Genomic DNA, 19212 nt, shown 5'->3' with positions numbered 1-19212 from the left:
GAGTCCCAGGGGAGCCCTCCAAATTGACATCAGGAACCTGGACTGGTGAGTTTTCTTTCCCAGGGAAAAGAGCCGATGTTTGCGCTCCGAGTCCTGTGGTCCGGAGTGGGCAGCTGAGTGCAAAAAATCCAAACATCGAAGGATAAGTCTCAGACAGGAGCTGCCCCCACCTCATACTTGTGCTGCCCTGAGAGTCCCAGGGGAGCCCTCCAAACTGACATCAGGAACCTGGACTGGTGAGTTTTCTTTCCCAGGGAAACGAGCCGATGTTTGCGCTCCGAGTCCTGTGGCCCTGAGCGGGCAGCTGACTGCAAAAAATCCGAACATCGAAGGATAAGTCCCAGACAGGAGCTGCCCCCATCTCATACTTGTGCTGCTCTGAGAGTCCCAGGGGAGCCCTACAAACTGACATCAGGAACCTGGACTGGTGAGTTTTCTTTCCCAGGGAAAAGAGCCGATGTTTGCGCTCCGAGTCCTGTGGTCCGGAGCGGGCAGCTGAGTGCAAAAAATCCGAACATCGAAGGATAAGTCCCAGACAGGATCTGACCCCACCTTATACTTGTGCTGCCCTGACAGTCCCAGGGGAGCCCTACAAACTGACATCAGTAACCTGGACTGGTGAGTTTTCTTTCCCAGGGAAAAGAGCCAATGTTTGCGCTCCGAGTCCTGTGGCCCTGAGCCGGCAGCTGACCGCACAAATTCCGAACATCGAAGGATAAGTCCCAGACAGGAGCTGCCCCCACCTCATACTTGTGCTGCCCTGACAGTCCCAGGGGAGCCCTACAAACTGACATCAGGAACCTGGACTGGTGAGTTTTCTTTCCCAGGGAAAAGAGCCGATGTTTGCGCTCCGAGTCCTGTGGCCCTGAGCAGGCAGCTGACTGCATAAAATCGGAACATCTAAGGATAAGTCCCAGACAGGAGCTGCCCCCACCTCATACTTGTGCTGCCCTGACAGTCCCAGGGGAGCCCTCCAAACTGACATCAGGAACCTGGACTGGTGAGTTTTCTTTCCCAGGGAAAAGAGCCGATGTTTGCGCTCCGAGTCCTGTGGCCCTGAGCCGGCAGCTGACTGCAATAAATCGGAACATCGAAGGATAAGTCCCAGACAGGAGCTGCCCCCACCTCATACTTGTGCTGCCCTGAGAGTCCAAAAAGAGCCCTACAAACTGACATCAGGGACCTGGACTGGTGAGTTTTCTTTCCCAGGGAACAGAGCCGATGTTTGCGCTCCGAGTCCTGTGGTCCGGAGCGGGCAGCTGAGTGCAAAAAATCCGAACATCGAAGGATAAGTCCCAGAAAGGAGCTGCCCCCACCTCATACTTGTGCTGCCCTGAGAGTTCCAGGGGAGCCCTACAAACTGACATCAGGAACCTGGACTGGTGAGTTTTTTTCCCAGGGAAAAGAGCCAATGTTTGCGCTCCGAGTGATGTGGCCCTGACCGGCAGCTGACCGCACAAATTCCGAACATCGAAGTATAAGTCCCAGACAGGAGCTGCCCCCACCTCATACTTGTGCTGCCCTGACAGTCCCAGGGGAGCCCTACAAACTGACATCAGGAACCTGGACTGCTGAGTTTTCTTTCCCAGGGAAAAGAGCCAATGTTTGCGCTCCGAGTCCTGTGGCCCTCAGCCGGCAGCTGACTGCAAAAAATCGGAACATCGAAGGATAAGTCCCAGACAGGAGCTGCCCCCACCTCATACTTGTGCTGCCCTGACAGTCCCAGGGGAGCCCTACAAACTGACATCAGGAACCTGGACTGGTGAGTTTTCTTTCCCAGGGAAAAGAGCCGATGTTTGCGCTCCGACTCCTGTGGCCCTGAGCGGGCAGCTGACTGCAAAAAATCGGAACATCGAAGGATAAGTCCCAGACAGGAGCTGCCCCCACCTCATACTTGTGCTGCCCTGAGAGTCCAAAAAGAGCTCTACAAACTGACATCAGGAACCTGGACTGGTGAGTTTTCTTTCCCAGGGAAAAGAGCCGATGTTTGCGCTCCGAGTCCTGTGGCCCTGAGCCGGCAACTGACTGCAAAAAATCCGAACATCGAAGGATAAGTCCCAGACAGGAGCTGCCCCCTCCTCATACTTTTGCTGCCCTGAGAGCCCAAAAAGAGCCCTACAAACTGACATCAGGAACCTGGACTGGTGAGTTTTCTTTCCCAGGGAAAAGAGCCGATGTTTGCGCCCCGAGTCCTGTGGCCCTGAGCGGGCAGCTGAGTGCAAAAAATCCGAACATCGAAGGATAAGTCCCAGACAGGAGCTGCCCCCACCTCATACTTGTGCTGTCCAGAGAGTCCAAAAAGAGCCCTACAAACTGACATCAGGAACCTGGACTGGTGAGTTTTCTTTCCCAGGGAAAAGAGCCGATGTTTGCGCTCCGAGTCCGGTGGTCCGGAGCGGGCAGCTGAGTGCAAAAAATCCGAACATCGAAGGATAAGTCCCAGAAAGGAGCTGCCCCCACCTCATACTTGTGCTGCCCTGACAGTCCCAGGGGAGCCCTACAAACTGACATCAGGAACCTGGACTGGTGAGTTTTCTTTCCCAGGGAAAAGAGCCGATGTTTGCGCTCCGAGTCCTGTGGCCCTGCGCCGGCAGCTGACTGCAAAATATCGGAACATCGAAGGATAAGTCCCAGACAGGAGCTGCCCCCACCTCATACTTGTGCTGCCCTGTGAGTCCAAAAAGAGCTCTACAAACTGACATCAGTGACCTGGACTGGTGAGTTTTCTTTCCCAGGGAAAAGAGCCAATGTTTGCGCTCCGAGTCCTGTGGCCCTGAGCGGGCAGCTGACTGCAAAAAATCCGAACATCGAAGGATAAGTCCCAGACAGGAGCTGCCCCCATCTCATACTTGTGCTGCCCTGAGAGCCCAAAAAGAGCCCTACAAACTGACATCAGGAACCTGGACTGGTGAGTTTTCTTTCCCAGGGAAAAGAGCCGATGTTTGCGCCCCGAGTCCTGTGGCCCTGAGCGGGCAGCTGAATGCAAAAAATCCGAACATCGAAGGATAAGTCCCAGACAGGAGCTGCCCCCACCTCATACTTGTGCTGTCCAGAGAGTCCAAAAAGAGCCCTACAAACTGACATCAGGAACCTGGACTGGTGAGTTTTCTTTCCCAGGGAAAAGAGCCGATGTTTGCGCTCCGAGTCCGGTGGTCCGGAGCGGGCAGCTGAGTGCAAAAAATCCGAACATCGAAGGATAAGTCCCAGAAAGGAGCTGCCCCCACCTCATACTTGTGCTGCCCTGACAGTCCCAGGGGAGCCCTACAAACTGACATCAGGAACCTGGACTGGTGAGTTTTCTTTCCCAGGGAAAAGAGCCGATGTTTGCGCTCCGAGTCCTGTGGCCCTGCGCCGGCAGCTGACTGCAAAATATCGGAACATCGAAGGATAAGTCCCAGACAGGAGCTGCCCCCACCTCATACTTGTGCTGCCCTGAGAGTCCAAAAAGAGCTCTACAAACTGACATCAGTGACCTGGACTGGTGAGTTTTCTTTCCCAGGGAAAAGAGCCAATGTTTGCGCTCCGAGTCCTGTGGCCCTGAGCGGGCAGCTGACTGCAAAAAATCCGAACATCGAAGGATAAGTCCCAGACAGGAGCTGCCCCCATCTCATACTTGTGCTGCCCTGAGAGTCCCAGGGGAGCCCTACAAACTGACATCAGGAACCTGGACTGGTGAGTTTTCTTTCCCAGGGAAAAGAGCCGATGTTTGCGCCCCGAGTCCTGTGGCCCTGAGCGGGCAGCTGAATGCAAAAAATCCGAACATCGAAGGATAAGTCCCAGAAAGGAGCTGCCCCCACCTCATACTTGTGCTGTCCTGAGAGTCCAAAAAGAGCCCTACAAACTGACATCAGGCATCTGGATGGTGAGTTTTCTTTCCCAGGGAAAAGAGCCGATGTTTGCGCTCCGAGTCCTGTGGCCCTGAGCGGGCAGCTGACCGCAGAAATTCTGAACATCGAAGGATAAGTCCCAGAAAGGAGCTGCCCCCACCTCATACTTGTGCTGCCCTGAGAGTCCCAGGGGAGCCCTACAAACTGACATCAGGAACCTGGACTGGTGAGTTTTCTTTACCAGGGAAAAGAGCCAATGTTTGCGCTCCGAGTCCTGTGGCCCTGAGCCGGCAGCTGACCGCACAAATTCCGAACATCGAAGTATAAGTCCCAGACAGGAGCTGCCCCCACCTCATACTTGTGCTGCCCTGACAGTCCCAGGGGAGCCCTACAAACTGACATCAGGAACCTGGACTGGTGAGTTTTCTTTCCCAGGGAAAAGAGCCGATGTTTGCGCCCCGAGTCCTGTGGCCCTGAGCGGGCAGCTGAGTGCAAAAAATCCGAACATCGAAGGATAAGTCCCAGACAGGAGCTGCCCCCACCTCATACTTGTGCTGTCCTGAGAGTCCAAAAAGAGCTCTACAAACTGACATCAGGAACCTGGATGGTGAGTTTTCTTTCCCAGGGAAAAGAGCCGATGTTTGCGCTCCGACTCCTGTGGCCCTGAGCCGGCAGCTGAATGCAAAAAATCCGAACATCGAAAGGTAAGTCCCAGACAGGAGCTGCCCCCACCTCATACTTGTGCTGTCCTGAGAGTCCAAAAAGAGCTGTACAAACGGACATCAGGAACCCGGACTGGTGAGTTTTCTTTCCCAGGGAAAAGAGCCAATGTTTGCGCTCCGACTCCTGTGGCCCTGAGCCGGCAGCTGAGTGCAAAAAATCCGAACATCGAAGGATAAGTCCCAGACAGGAGCTGCCCCCACCTCATACTTGTGCTGCCCTGACAGTCCCAGGGGAGCCCTACAAACTGACATCAGGAACCTGGACTGGTGAGTTTTCTTTCCCAGGGAAAAGAGCCGATGTTTGCGCTCCGAGTCGTGTGGCCCTGAGCCGGCAGCTGACTGCATAAAATCGGAAAATCGAAGGATAAGTCCCAGAGAGGAGCTGCCCCCACCTCATACTTGTGCTGCCCTGACAGTCCCAGGGGAGCCCTACAAACTGACATCAGGAACCTGGACTGGTGAGTTTTCTTTCCCAGGGAAAAGAGCCGATGTTTGCGCTCCGAGTCCTGTGGCCCTGAGCCGGCCGCTGACTGCAAAAAATCGGAATATCGTAGGATAAGTCCCAGACAGGAGCTGCCCCCACCTCATACTTGTGCTGCCCTGACAGTCCCAGGGGAGCCCTACAAACTGCCATCAGGAACCTGGACTGCTGAGTTTTCTTTCCCAGGGAAAAGAGCCGATGTTTGCGCTCCGAGTCCTGTGGCCCTGAGCGGGCAGCTGAATGCAAAAAATCCGAACATCGAAGGATAAGTCCCAGAAAGGAGCTGCCCCCATCTCATACTTGTGCTGCCCTGACAGTCCCAGGGGAGCCCTACAAACTGACATCAGGAACCTGGACTGCTGAGTTTTCTTTCCCAGGGAAAAGAGCCGATGTTTGCGCTCCGACTCCTGTGGCCCTGAGCGGGCAGCTGACTGCAAAAAATCCGAACATCGAAGGATAAGTCCCAGACAGGAGCTGCCCCCATCTCATACTTGTGCTGCCCTGAGAGTCCAAAAAGAGCCCTACAAACTGACATCAGGAACCTGGACTGGTGAGTTTTCTTTCCCAGGGAAAAGAGCCGATGTTTGCGCCCCGAGTCCTGTGGCCCTGAGCCGGCAGCTGAATGCAAAAAATCGGAACATCGAATGATAAGTCCCAGACAGGAGCTGCCCCCACCTCATACTTGTGCTGCCCTGAGATTCCAAAAAGAGCTCTACAAACTGACATCAGTAACCTGGACTGGTGAGTTTTCTTTCCCAGGGAAAAGAGCCGATGTTTGCGCTCCGAGTCCTGTGGCCCTGAGCGGGCAGCTGACCGCACAAATTCCGAACATCGAAGGATAAGTCCCAGAAAGGATCTGCCCCCACCTCATACTTGTGCTGCCCTGACAGTCCCAGGGGAGCCCTACAAACTGACATCAGGAACCTGGACTGGTGAGTTTTCTTTCCCAGGGAAAAGAGCCAATGTTTGCGCTCCGAGTCCTGTGGCCCTGAGACGACAGCTGACTGCAAAAAATCGGAACATCGAAGGATAAGTCCCAGACAGGAGCTGCCCCCACCTCATACTTGTGCTGCCCTGACAGTCCCAGGGGAGCCCTACAAACTGACATCAGGAACCTGGACTGGTGAGTTTTCTTTCCCAGGGAAAAGAGCCGATGTTTGCGCCCCGACTCCTGTGGCCCTGAGCGGGCAGCTGAGTGCAAAAAATCCGAACATCGAAGGATAAGTCCCAGACAGGAGCTGCCCCCACCTCATACTTGTGCTGTCCTGAGAGTCCAAAAAGAGCTCTACAAACTGACATCAGGAACCTGGATGGTGAGTTTTCTTTCCCAGGGAAAAGAGCCGATGTTTGCGCTCCGACTCCTGTGGCCCTGAGCCGGCAGCTGAATGCAAAAAATCCGAACATTGAAAGGTAAGTCCCAGACAGGAGCTGCCCCCACCTCATACTTGTGCTGTCCTGAGAGTCCAAAAAGAGCCCTACAAACTGACATCAGGAACCTGGACTGGTGAGTTTTCTTTCCCAGGGAAAAGAGCCAGTGTTTGCGCTCCGACTCCTGTGGCCCTGAGCCGGCAGCTGACCGCAAAAAATCCGAACATCGAAGGATAAGTCCCAGACAGGAGCTGCCCCCACCTCATACTTGTGCTGTCCTGAGAGTCCAAAAAGAGCCCTACAAACTGACATCAGGCACCTGGATGGTGAGTTTTCTTTCCCAGGGAAAAGAGCCGATGTTTGCGCTCCGACTCCTGTGGCCCTGAGCCGGCAGCTGACCGCAGAAATTCCGAACATCGAAGGATAAGTCCCAGAAAGGAGCTGCCCCCACCTCATACTTGTGCTGCCCTGACAGTCCCAGGGGAGCCCTACAAACTGACATCAGGAACCTGGACTGGTGAGTTTTCTTTCCCAGGGAAAAGAGCCGATGTTTGCGCTCCGAGTCCTGTGGCCCTGAGCCGGCAGCTGACTGCAAAAAATCCGAACATCGAAGGATAAGTCCCAGACAGGAGCTGCCCCTACCTCATACTTGTGCTGCCCTGACAGTCCCAGTGGAGCCCTCCAAACTGACATCAGGAACCTGGACTGGTGAGTTTTCTTTCCCAGGGAAAAGAGCCGATGTTTGCGCTCCGAGTCCTGTGGCCCTGAGCGGGCAGCTGACCGCACAAATTCCGAACATCGAAGGATAAGTCCCAGAAAGGAGCTGCCCCCACCTCATACTTGTGCTGCCCTGACAGTCCCAGGGGAGCCCTCCAAACTGACATCAGGAACCTGGACTGGTGAGTTTTCTTTCCCAGGGAAAAGAGCCGATATTTTCGCTCCGAGTCCTCTGGCCCTGAGCCGGCAGCTGACTGCATAAAATCGGAACATCGAAGGATAAGTCCCAGAGAGGAGCTGCCCCCACTTCATACTTGTGCTGCCCTGACAGTCCCAGGGGAGCCCTACAAACTGACATCAGGAACCTGGACTGGTGAGCTTTCTTTCCCAGGGAAAAGAGCTGATGTTTGCGATCCGACTCCTGTGGCCCTGAGCCGGCAGCTGACTGCAATAAATCGGAACATCGAAGGATAAGTCCCAGACAGGAGCTGCCCCCACCTCATACTTGTGCTGCCCTGCGAGTCCAAAAAGAGCCCTAGAAACTGACATCAAGAACCTGGACTGGTGAGTTTTCTTTCCCAGGGAAAAGAACCGATGTTTGCGCTCCGACTCCTGTGGCCCTGAGCGGGCAGCTGAGTGCAAAAAATCCGAACATCGAAGGATAAGTCCCAGACAGGAGCTGCCCCCACCTCATACTTGTGCTGTCCTGAGAGTCCAAAAAGAGCTCTACAAACTGACATCAGGAACCTGGATGGTGAGTTTTCTTTCCCAGGGAAAAGAGCCGATGTTTGCGCTCCGACTCCTGTGGCCCTGAGCGGGCAGCTGAGTGCAAAAAATCCGAACATCGAAGGATAAGTCCCAGACAGGAGCTGCCCCCACCTCATACTTGTTCTGCCCTGAGAGTTCCAGGGGAGCCCTACAAACTGACATCAGGAACCTGGACTGGTGAGTTTTCTTTCCCAGGGAAAAGAGCCAATGTTTGCGCTCCGACTCCTGTGGCCCTGAGCCGGCAGCTGACCGCAAAAAATCCGAACATCGAAGGATAAGTCCCAGACAGGAGCTGCCCCCTCCTCATACTTGTGCTGCCCTGAGAGTCCCAGGGGAGCCCTCCAAATTGACATCAGGAACCTGGACTGGTGAGTTTTCTTTCCCAGGGAAAAGAGCCGATGTTTGCGCTCCGAGTCCTGTGGTCCGGAGCGGGCAGCTGAGTGCAAAAAATCCGAACATCGAAGGATAAGTCCCAGACAGGAGCTGCCCCCACCTCATACTTGTGCTGTCCTGAGAGTCCAAAAAGAGCTCTACAAACTGACATCAGGAACCTGGATGGTGAGTTTTCTTTCCCAGGGAAAAGAGCCGATGTTTGCGCTCCGACTCCTGTGGCCCTGAGCCGGCAGCTGAATGCAAAAAATCCGAACATCGAAAGGTAAGTCCCAGACAGGAGCTGCCCCCACCTCATACTTGTGCTGTCCTGAGAGTCCAAAAAGAGCCCTACAAACTGACATCAGGAACCTGGACTGGTGAGTTTTCTTTCCCAGGGAAAAGAGCCAATGTTTGCGCTCCGACTCCTGTGGCCCTGAGCCGGCAGCTGACCGCAAAAAATCCGAACATCGAAGGATAAGTCCCAGACAGGAGCTGCCCCCACCTCATACTTGTGCTGTCCTGAGAGTCCAAAAAGAGCCCTACAAACTGACATCAGGCACCTGGATGGTGAGTTTTCTTTCCCAGGGAAAAGAGCCGATGTTTGCGCTCCGACTCCTGTGGCCCTGAGCCGGCAGCTGACCGCAGAAATTCCGAACATCGAAGGATAAGTCCCAGAAAGGAGCTGCCCCCACCTCATACTTGTGCTGCCCTGACAGTCCCAGGGGAGCCCTACAAACTGACATCAGGAACCTGGACTGGTGAGTTTTCTTTCCCAGGGAAAAGAGCCGATGTTTGCGCTCCGAGTCCTGTGGCCGTGAGCATGCAGCTGACTGCAAAAAATCCGAACATCGAAGGATAAGTCCCAGACAGGAGCTGCCCCTACCTCATACTTGTGCTGCCCTGACAGTCCCAGTGGAGCCCTCCAAACTGACATCAGGAACCTGGACTGGTGAGTTTTCTTTCCCAGGGAAAAGAGCCGATGTTTGCGCTCCGAGTCCTGTGGCCCTGAGCGGGCAGCTGACCGCACAAATTCCGAACATCGAAGGATAAGTCCCAGAAAGGAGCTGCCCCCACCTCATACTTGTGCTGCCCTGACAGTCCCAGGGGAGCCCTCCAAACTGACATCAGGAACCTGGACTGGTGAGTTTTCTTTCCCAGGGAAAAGAGCCGATATTTTCGCTCCGAGTCCTCTGGCCCTGAGCCGGCAGCTGACTGCATAAAATCGGAACATCGAAGGATAAGTCCCAGACAGGAGCTGCCCCCACCTCATACTTGTGCTGCCCTGACAGTCCCAGGGGAGCCCTACAAACTGACATCAGGAACCTGGACTGGTGAGTTTTCTTTCCCAGGGGAAAGAGCCGATGTTTGCGCTCCGAGTCGTGTGGCCCTGAGCCGGCAGCTGACTGCATAAAATCGGAAAATCGAAGGATAAGTCCCAGAGAGGAGCTGCCCCCACCTCATACTTGTGCTGCCCTGACAGTCCCAGGGGAGCCCTACAAACTGACATCAGGAACCTGGACTGGTGAGTTTTCTTTCCCAGGGAAAAGAGCCGATGTTTGCGCTCCGAGTCCTGTGGCCCTGAGCCGGCCGCTGACTGCAAAAAATCGGAATATCGTAGGATAAGTCCCAGACAGGAGCTGCCCCCACCTCATACTTGTGCTGCCCTGACAGTCCCAGGGGAGCCCTACAAACTGCCATCAGGAACCTGGACTGCTGAGTTTTCTTTCCCAGGGAAAAGAGCCGATGTTTGCGCTCCGAGTCCTGTGGCCCTGAGCGGGCAGCTGAATGCAAAAAATCCGAACATCGAAGGATAAGTCCCAGAAAGGAGCTGCCCCCATCTCATACTTGTGCTGCCCTGACAGTCCCAGGGGAGCCCTACAAACTGACATCAGGAACCTGGACTGCTGAGTTTTCTTTCCCAGGGAAAAGAGCCGATGTTTGCGCTCCGACTCCTGTGGCCCTGAGCGGGCAGCTGACTGCAAAAAATCCGAACATCGAAGGATAAGTCCCAGACAGGAGCTGCCCCCATCTCATACTTGTGCTGCCCTGAGAGTCCAAAAAGAGCCCTACAAACTGACATCAGGAACCTGGACTGGTGAGTTTTCTTTCCCAGGGAAAAGAGCCGATGTTTGCGCCCCGAGTCCTGTGGCCCTGAGCCGGCAGCTGAATGCAAAAAATCGGAACATCGAATGATAAGTCCCAGACAGGAGCTGCCCCCACCTCATACTTGTGCTGCCCTGAGATTCAAAAAAGAGCTCTACAAACTGACATCAGTAACCTGGACTGGTGAGTTTTCTTTCCCAGGGAAAAGAGCCGATGTTTGCGCTCCGAGTCCTGTGGTCCGGAGCGGGCAGCTGAGTGCAAAAAATCCGAACATCGAAGGATAAGTCCCAGACAGGATCTGCCCCCACCTCATACTTGTGCTGCCCTGACAGTCCCAGGGGAGCCCTACAAACTGACATCAGGAACCTGGACTGGTGAGTTTTCTTTCCCAGGGAAAAGAGCCGATGTTTGCGCTCCGAGTCCTGTGGCCCTGAGCGGGCAGCTGACCGCACAAATTCCGAACATCGAAGGATAAGTCCCAGAAAGGATCTGCCCCCACCTCATACTTGTGCTGCCCTGACAGTCCCAGGGGAGCCCTACAAACTGACATCAGGAACCTGGACTGGTGAGTTTTCTTTCCCAGGGAAAAGAGCCAATGTTTGCGCTCCGAGTCCTGTGGCCCTGAGACGACAGCTGACTGCAAAAAATCGGAACATCGAAGGATAAGTCCCAGACAGGAGCTGCCCCCACCTCATACTTGTGCTGCCCTGACAGTCCCAGGGGAGCCCTACAAACTGACATCAGGAACCTGGACTGGTGAGTTTTCTTTCCCAGGGAAAAGAGCCGATGTTTGCGCCCCGACTCCTGTGGCCCTGAGCGGGCAGCTGAGTGCAAAAAATCCGAACATCGAAGGATAAGTCCCAGACAGGAGCTGCCCCCACCTCATACTTGTGCTGTCCTGAGAGTCCAAAAAGAGCTCTACAAACTGACATCAGGAACCTGGATGGTGAGTTTTCTTTCCCAGGGAAAAGAGCCGATGTTTGCGCTCCGACTCCTGTGGCCCTGAGCCGGCAGCTGAATGCAAAAAATCCGAACATTGAAAGGTAAGTCCCAGACAGGAGCTGCCCCCACCTCATACTTGTGCTGTCCTGAAAGTCCAAAAAGAGCCCTACAAACTGACATCAGGAACCTGGACTGGTGAGTTTTCTTTCCCAGGGAAAAGAGCCAGTGTTTGCGCTCCGACTCCTGTGGCCCTGAGCCAGCAGCTGACCGCAAAAAATCCGAACATCGAAGGATAAGTCCCAGACAGGAGCTGCCCCCACCTCATACTTGTGCTGTCCTGAGAGTCCAAAAAGAGCCCTACAAACTGACATCAGGCACCTGGATGGTGAGTTTTCTTTCCCAGGGAAAAGAGCCGATGTTTGCGCTCCGACTCCTGTGGCCCTGAGCCGGCAGCTGACCGCAGAAATTCCGAACATCGAAGGATAAGTCCCAGAAAGGAGCTGCCCCCACCTCATACTTGTGCTGCCCTGACAGTCCCAGGGGAGCCCTACAAACTGACATCAGGAACCTGGACTGGTGAGTTTTCTTTCCCAGGGAAAAGAGCCGATGTTTGCGCTCCGAGTCCTGTGGCCCTGAGCCGGCAGCTGACTGCAAAAAATCCGAACATCGAAGGATAAGTCCCAGACAGGAGCTGCCCCTACCTCATACTTGTGCTGCCCTGACAGTCCCAGTGGAGCCCTCCAAACTGACATCAGGAACCTGGACTGGTGAGTTTTCTTTCCCAGGGAAAAGAGCCGATGTTTGCGCTCCGAGTCCTGTGGCCCTGAGCGGGCAGCTGACCGCACAAATTCCGAACATCGAAGGATAAGTCCCAGAAAGGAGCTGCCCCCACCTCATACTTGTGCTGCCCTGACAGTCCCAGGGGAGCCCTCCAAACTGACATCAGGAACCTGGACTGGTGAGTTTTCTTTCCCAGGGAAAAGAGCCGATATTTTCGCTCCGAGTCCTCTGGCCCTGAGCCGGCAGCTGACTGCATAAAATCGGAACATCGAAGGATAAGTCCCAGAGAGGAGCTGCCCCCACTTCATACTTGTGCTGCCCTGACAGTCCCAGGGGAGCCCTACAAACTGACATCAGGAACCTGGACTGGTGAGCTTTCTTTCCCAGGGAAAAGAGCTGATGTTTGCGATCCGCCTCCTGTGGCCCTGAGCCGGCAGCTGACTGCAATAAATCGGAACATCGAAGGATAAGTCCCAGACAGGAGCTGCCCCCACCTCATACTTGTGCTGCCCTGCGAGTCCAAAAAGAGCCCTAGAAACTGACATCAAGAACCTGGACTGGTGAGTTTTCTTTCCCAGGGAAAAGAACCGATGTTTGCGCTCCGACTCCTGTGGCCCTGAGCGGGCAGCTGAGTGCAAAAAATCCGAACATCGAAGGATAAGTCCCAGACAGGAGCTGCCCCCACCTCATACTTGTGCTGTCCTGAGAGTCCAAAAAGAGCTCTACAAACTGACATCAGGAACCTGGATGGTGAGTTTTCTTTCCCAGGGAAAAGAGCCGATGTTTGCGCTCCGACTCCTGTGGCCCTGAGCGGGCAGCTGAGTGCAAAAAATCCGAACATCGAAGGATAAGTCCCAGACAGGAGCTGCCCCCACCTCATACTTGTTCTGCCCTGAGAGTTCCAGGGGAGCCCTACAAACTGACATCAGGAACCTGGACTGGTGAGTTTTCTTTCCCAGGGAAAAGAGCCAATGTTTGCGCTCCGACTCCTGTGGCCCTGAGCCGGCAGCTGACCGCAAAAAATCCGAACATCGAAGGATAAGTCCCAGACAGGAGCTGCCCCCTCCTCATACTTGTGCTGCCCTGAGAGTCCCAGGGGAGCCCTCCAAATTGACATCAGGAACCTGGACTGGTGAGTTTTCTTTCCCAGGGAAAAGAGCCGATGTTTGCGCTCCGAGTCCTGTGGTCCGGAGCGGGCAGCTGATTGCAAAAAATCCGAACATCGAAGGATAAGTCCCAGACAGGAGCTGCCCCCACCTCATACTTGTGCTGTCCTGAGAGTCCAAAAAGAGCTCTACAAACTGACATCAGGAACCTGGATGGTGAGTTTTCTTTCCCAGGGAAAAGAGCCGATGTTTGCGCTCCGACTCCTGTGGCCCTGAGCCGGCAGCTGAATGCAAAAAATCCGAACATCGAAAGGTAAGTCCCAGACAGGAGCTGCCCCCACCTCATACTTGTGCTGTCCTGAGAGTCCAAAAAGAGCCCTACAAACTGACATCAGGAACCTGGACTGGTGAGTTTTCTTTCCCAGGGAAAAGAGCCAATGTTTGCGCTCCGACTCCTGTGGCCCTGAGCCGGCAGCTGACCGCAAAAAATCCGAACATCGAAGGATAAGTCCCAGACAGGAGCTGCCCCCACCTCATACTTGTGCTGTCCTGAGAGTCCAAAAAGAGCCCTACAAACTGACATCAGGCACCTGGATGGTGAGTTTTCTTTCCCAGGGAAAAGAGCCGATGTTTGCGCTCCGACTCCTGTGGCCCTGAGCCGGCAGCTGACCGCAGAAATTCCGAACATCGAAGGATAAGTCCCAGAAAGGAGCTGCCCCCACCTCATACTTGTGCTGCCCTGACAGTCCCAGGGGAGCCCTACAAACTGACATCAGGAACCTGGACTGGTGAGTTTTCTTTCCCAGGGAAAAGAGCCGATGTTTGCGCTCCGAGTCCTGTGGCCGTGAGCATGCAGCTGAGTGCAAAAAATCCGAACATCGAAGGATAAGTCCCAGACAGGAGCTGCCCCTACCTCATACTTGTGCTGCCCTGACAGTCCCAGTGGAGCCCTCCAAACTGACATCAGGAACCTGGACTGGTGAGTTTTCTTTCCCAGGGAAAAGAGCCGATGTTTGCGCTCCGAGTCCTGTGGCCCTGAGCGGGCAGCTGACCGCACAAATTCCGAACATCGAAGTATAAGTCCCAGACAGGAGCTGCCCCCACCTCATACTTGTGCTGTCCTGAGAGTCCAAAAAGAGCTCTACAAACTGACATCAGGAACCTGGATGGTGAGTTTTCTTTCCCAGGGAAAAGAGCCAATGTTTGCGCTCCGAGTCCTGTGGCCCTGAGCCGGCAGCTGACCGCAAAAAATCCGAACATCGAAGGATAAGTCCCAGACAGGAGCTGCCCCCTCCTCATACTTGTGCTGCCCTGAGAGTCCCAGGGGAGCCCTCCAAATTGACATCAGGAACCTGGACTTGTGAGTTTTCTTTCCCAGGGAAAAGAGCCGATGTTTGCGCTCCGAGTCCTGTGGTCCGGAGCGGGCAGCTGAGTGCAAAAAATCCGAACATCGAAGGATAAGTCCCAGACAGGATCTGCCCCCACCTCATACTTGTGCTGCCCTGACAGTCCCAGGGGAGCCCTACAAACTGACATCAGGAACCTGGACTGGTGAGTTTTCTTTCCCAGAGAAAAGAGCCGATGTTTGCGCCCCGAGTCCTGTGGCCCTGAGCGGGCAGCTGAGTGCAAAAAATCCGAACATCGAAGGATAAGTCCCAGACAGGAGCTGCCCCCACCTCATACTTGTGCTGTCCTGAGAGTCCAAAAAGAGCTCTACAAACTGACATCAGGAACCTGGATGGTGAGTTTTCTTTCCCAGGGAAAAGAGCCGATGTTTGCGCTCCGACTCCTGTGGCCCTGATCCGGCAGCTGAATGCAAAAAATCCGAACATCGAAAGGTAAGTCCCAGACAGGAGCTGCCCCCACCTCATACTTGTGCTGTCCGGAGAGTCCAAAAAGAGCCCTACAAACTGACATCAGGAACCTGGACTGGTGAGTTTTCTTTCCCAGGGAAAAGAGCCGATGTTTGCGCTCCGACTCCTGTGGCCCTGAGCCGGCAGCTGACCGCAAAAAATCCGAACATCGAAGGATAAGTCCCAGACAGGAGCTGCCCCCACCTCATACTTGTGCTGTCCTGAGAGTCCAAAAAGAGCCCTACAAACTGACATCAGGCACCTGGATGGTGAGTTTTCTTTCCCAGGGAAAAGAGCCGATGTTTGCGCTCCGACTCCTGTGGTCCTGAGCTGGCAGCTGACCGCAGAAATTCCGAACATCGAAGGATAAGTCCCAGACAGGAGCTGCCCCCTCCTCATACTTGTGCTGCCCTGACAGTCCCAGGGGAGCCCTACAAACTGACATCAGGAACCTGGACTGGTGAGTTTTCTTTCCCAGGGAAAAGAGCCGATGTTTGCGCTCTGAGTCGTGTGGCCCTGAGCCGGCAGCTGACTGCATAAAATCGGAAAATCGAAGGATAAGTCCCAGAGAGGAGCTGCCCCCACCTCATACTTGTGCTGCCCTGACAGTCCCAGGGGAGCCCTACAAACTGACATCAGGAACCTGGACTGCTGAGTTTTCTTTCCCAGGGAAAAGAGCCGATGTTTGCGCTCCGAGTCCTGTGGCCCTGAGCCGGCAGCTGACTGCAATAAATCGGAATATCGAAGGATAAGTCCCAGACAGGAGCTGCCCCCACCTCATACTTGTGCTGCCCTGACAGTCCCAGGGGAGCCCTACAAACTGACATCAGGAACCTGGACTGCTGAGTTTTCTTTCCCAGGGAAAAGAGCCGATGTTTGCGCTCCGAGTCGTGTGGCCCTGAGCCGGCAGCTGACTGCAAAAAATCCGAACATCGAAGGATAAGTCCCAGAAAGGAGCTGCCCCCATCTCATACTTGTGCTGCCCTGACAGTCCCAGGGGAGCCCTACAAACTGACATCAGGAACCTGGACTGCTGAGTTTTCTTTCCCAGGGCAAAGAGCCGATGTTTGCGCTCCGACTCCTGTGGCCCTGAGCGGGCAGCTGACTGCAAAAAATCCGAACATCGAAGGATAAGTCCCAGACAGGAGCTGCCCCCATCTCATACTTGTGCTGCCCTGAGAGTCCAAAAAGAGCCCTACAAACTGACATCAGGAACCTGGACTGGTGAGTTTTCTTTCCCAGGGAAAAGAGCCGATGTTTGCGCCCCGAGTCCTGTGGCCCTGAGCGGGCAGCTGAATGCAAAAAATCGGAACATCGAAGGATAAGTCCCAGACAGGAGCTGCCCCCACCTCATACTTGTGCTGCCCTGAGAGTCCAAAAAGAGCTCTACAAACTGACATCAGTAACCTGGACTGGTGAGTTTTCTTTCCCAGGGAAAAGAGCCGATGTTTGCGCTCCGAGTACTGTGGCCCTGAGCCGGCAGCTGACTGCAAAAAATCCGAACATCGAAGGATAAGTCCCAGACAGGAGCTGCCCCCATCTCATACTTGTGCTGCCCTGAGAGTCCCAGGGGAGCCCTACAAACTGACATCAGGAACCTGGACTGGTGAGTTTTCTTTCCCAGGGAAAAGAGCCGATGTTTGCGCCCCGAGTCCTGTGGCCCTGAGCGGGCAGCTGAATGCAAAAAATCCGAACATCGAAGGATAAGTCCCAGACAGGAGCTGCCCCCACCTCATACTTGTGCTGTCCTGAGAGTCCAAAAAGAGCCCTACAAACTGACATCAGGCATCTGGATGGTGTGTTTTCTTTCCCAGGGAAAAGAGCCGATGTTTGCGCTCTGACTCCTGTGGCCCTGAGCCGGCAGCTGACCGCAAAAAATCCGAACATCGAAGGATAAGTCCCAGACAGGAGCTGCCCCCTCCTCATACTTGTGCTGCCCTGAGAGTCCGAGGGGAGCCCTCCAAATTGACATCAGGAACCTGGACTGGTGAGTTTTCTTTCCCAGGGAAAAGAGCCGATGTTTGCGCTCCGAGTCCTGTGGTCCGGAGCGGGCAGCTGAGTGCAAAAAATCCGAACATCGAAGGATAAGTCCCAGACAGGATCTGCCCCCACCTCATACTTGTGCTGCCCTGACAGTCCCAGGGGAGCCCTACAAACTGACATCAGGAACCTGGACTGGTGAGTTTTCTTTCCCAGGGAAAAGAGCCGATGTTTGCGCTCCGAGTCCTGTGGCCCTGAGCGGGCAGCTGACCGCACAAATTCCGAACATCGAAGGATAAGTCCCAGAAAGGAGCTGCCCCCACCTCATACTTGTGCTGCCCTGACAGTCCCAGGGGAGCCCTACAAACTGACATCAGGAACCTGGACTGGTGAGTTTTCTTTCCCAGGGAAAAGAGCCAATGTTTGCGCTCCGAGTCCTGTGGCCCTGAGACGACAGCTGACTGCAAAAAATCGGAACATCGAAGGATAAGTCCCAGACAGGAGCTGCCCCCACCTCATACTTGTGCTGCCCTGACAGTCCCAGGGGAGCCCTACAAACTGACATAAGGAACCTGGACTGGTGAGTTTTCTTTCCCAGGGAAAAGAGCCGATGTTTGCGCCCCGAGTCCTGTGGCCCTGAGCGGGCAGCTGAGTGCAAAAAATCCGAACATCGAAGGATAAGTCCCAGACAGGAGCTGCCCCCACCTCATACTTGTGCTGTCCTGAGAGTCCAAAAAGAGCTCTACAAACTGACATCAGGAACCTGGATGGTGAGTTTTCTTTCCCAGGGAAAAGAGCCGATGTTTGCGCTCCGACTCCTGTGGCCCTGAGCCGGCAGCTGAATGCAAAAAATCCGAACATTGAAAGGTAAGTCCCAGACAGGACCTGCCCCCACCTCATACTTGTGCTGTCCTGAGAGTCCAAAAAGAGCCCTACAAACTGACATCAGGAACCTGGACTGGTGAGTTTTCTTTCCCAGGGAAAAGAGCCAATGTTTGCGCTCCGACTCCTGTGGCCCTGAGCCGGCAGCTGACCGCAAAAAATCCGAACATCGAAGGATAAGTCCCAGACAGGAGCTGCCCCCACCTCATACTTGTGCTGTCCTGAGAGTCCAAAAAGAGCCCTACAAACTGACATCAGGCACCTGGATGGTGAGTTTTCTTTCCCAGGGAAAAGAGCCGATGTTTGCGCTCCGACTCCTGTGGCCCTGAGCCGGCAGCTGACCGCAGAAATTCCGAACATCGAAGGATAAGTCCCAGAAAGGAGCTGCCCCCACCTCATACTTGTGCTGCCCTGACAGTCCCAGGGGAGCCCTACAAACTGACATCAGGAACCTGGACTTGTGAGTTTTCTTTCCCAGGGAAAAGAGCCGATGTTTGCGCTCCGAGTCCTGTGGCCGTGAGCATGCAGCTGATTGCAAAAAATCCGAACATCGAAGGATAAGTCCCAGACAGGAGCTGCCCCTACCTCATACTTGTGCTGCCCTGACAGTCCCAGTGGAGCCCTCCAAACTGACATCAGGAACCTGGACTGGTGAGTTTTCTTTCCCAGGGAAAAGAGCCGATGTTTGCGCCCGGAGTCCTGTGGCCCTGAGCGGGCAGCTGACCGCACAAATTCCGAACATCGAAGGATAAGTCCCAGAAAGGAGCTGCCCCCACCTCATACTTGTGCTGCCCTGACAGTCCCAGGGGAGCCCTCCAAACTGACATCAGGAACCTGGACTGGTGAGTTTTCTTTCCCAGGGAAAAGAGCCGATATTTTCGCTCCGAGTCCTGTGGCCCTGAGCCGGCAGCTGACTGCATAAAATCGGAACATCGAAGGATAAGTCCCAGAGAGGAGCTGCCCCCACCTCATACTTGTGCTGCCCTGACAGTCCCAGGGGAGCCCTACAAACTGACATCAGGAACCTGGACTGGTGAGCTTTCTTTCCCAGGGAAAAGAGCCGATGTTTGCGATCCGACTCCTGTGGCCCTGAGCCGGCAGCTGACTGCAATAAATCGGAACATAGAAGGATAAGTCCCAGACAGGAGCTGCCCCCACCTCATACTTGTGCTGCCCTGCGAGTCCAAAAAGAGCCCTAGAAACTGACATCAAGAACCTGGACTGGTGAGTTTTCTTTCCCAGGGATAAGAACCGATGTTTGCGCTCCGACTCCTGTGGCCCTGAGCGGGCAGCTGAGTGCAAAAAATCCGA

This window comes from Taeniopygia guttata, chromosome W (genome assembly GCF_048771995.1).
Source record: "Taeniopygia guttata chromosome W, bTaeGut7.mat, whole genome shotgun sequence".
Lineage (NCBI taxonomy): Eukaryota > Metazoa > Chordata > Aves > Passeriformes > Estrildidae > Taeniopygia > Taeniopygia guttata.
This window is presented reverse-complemented; position numbering follows the sequence as displayed.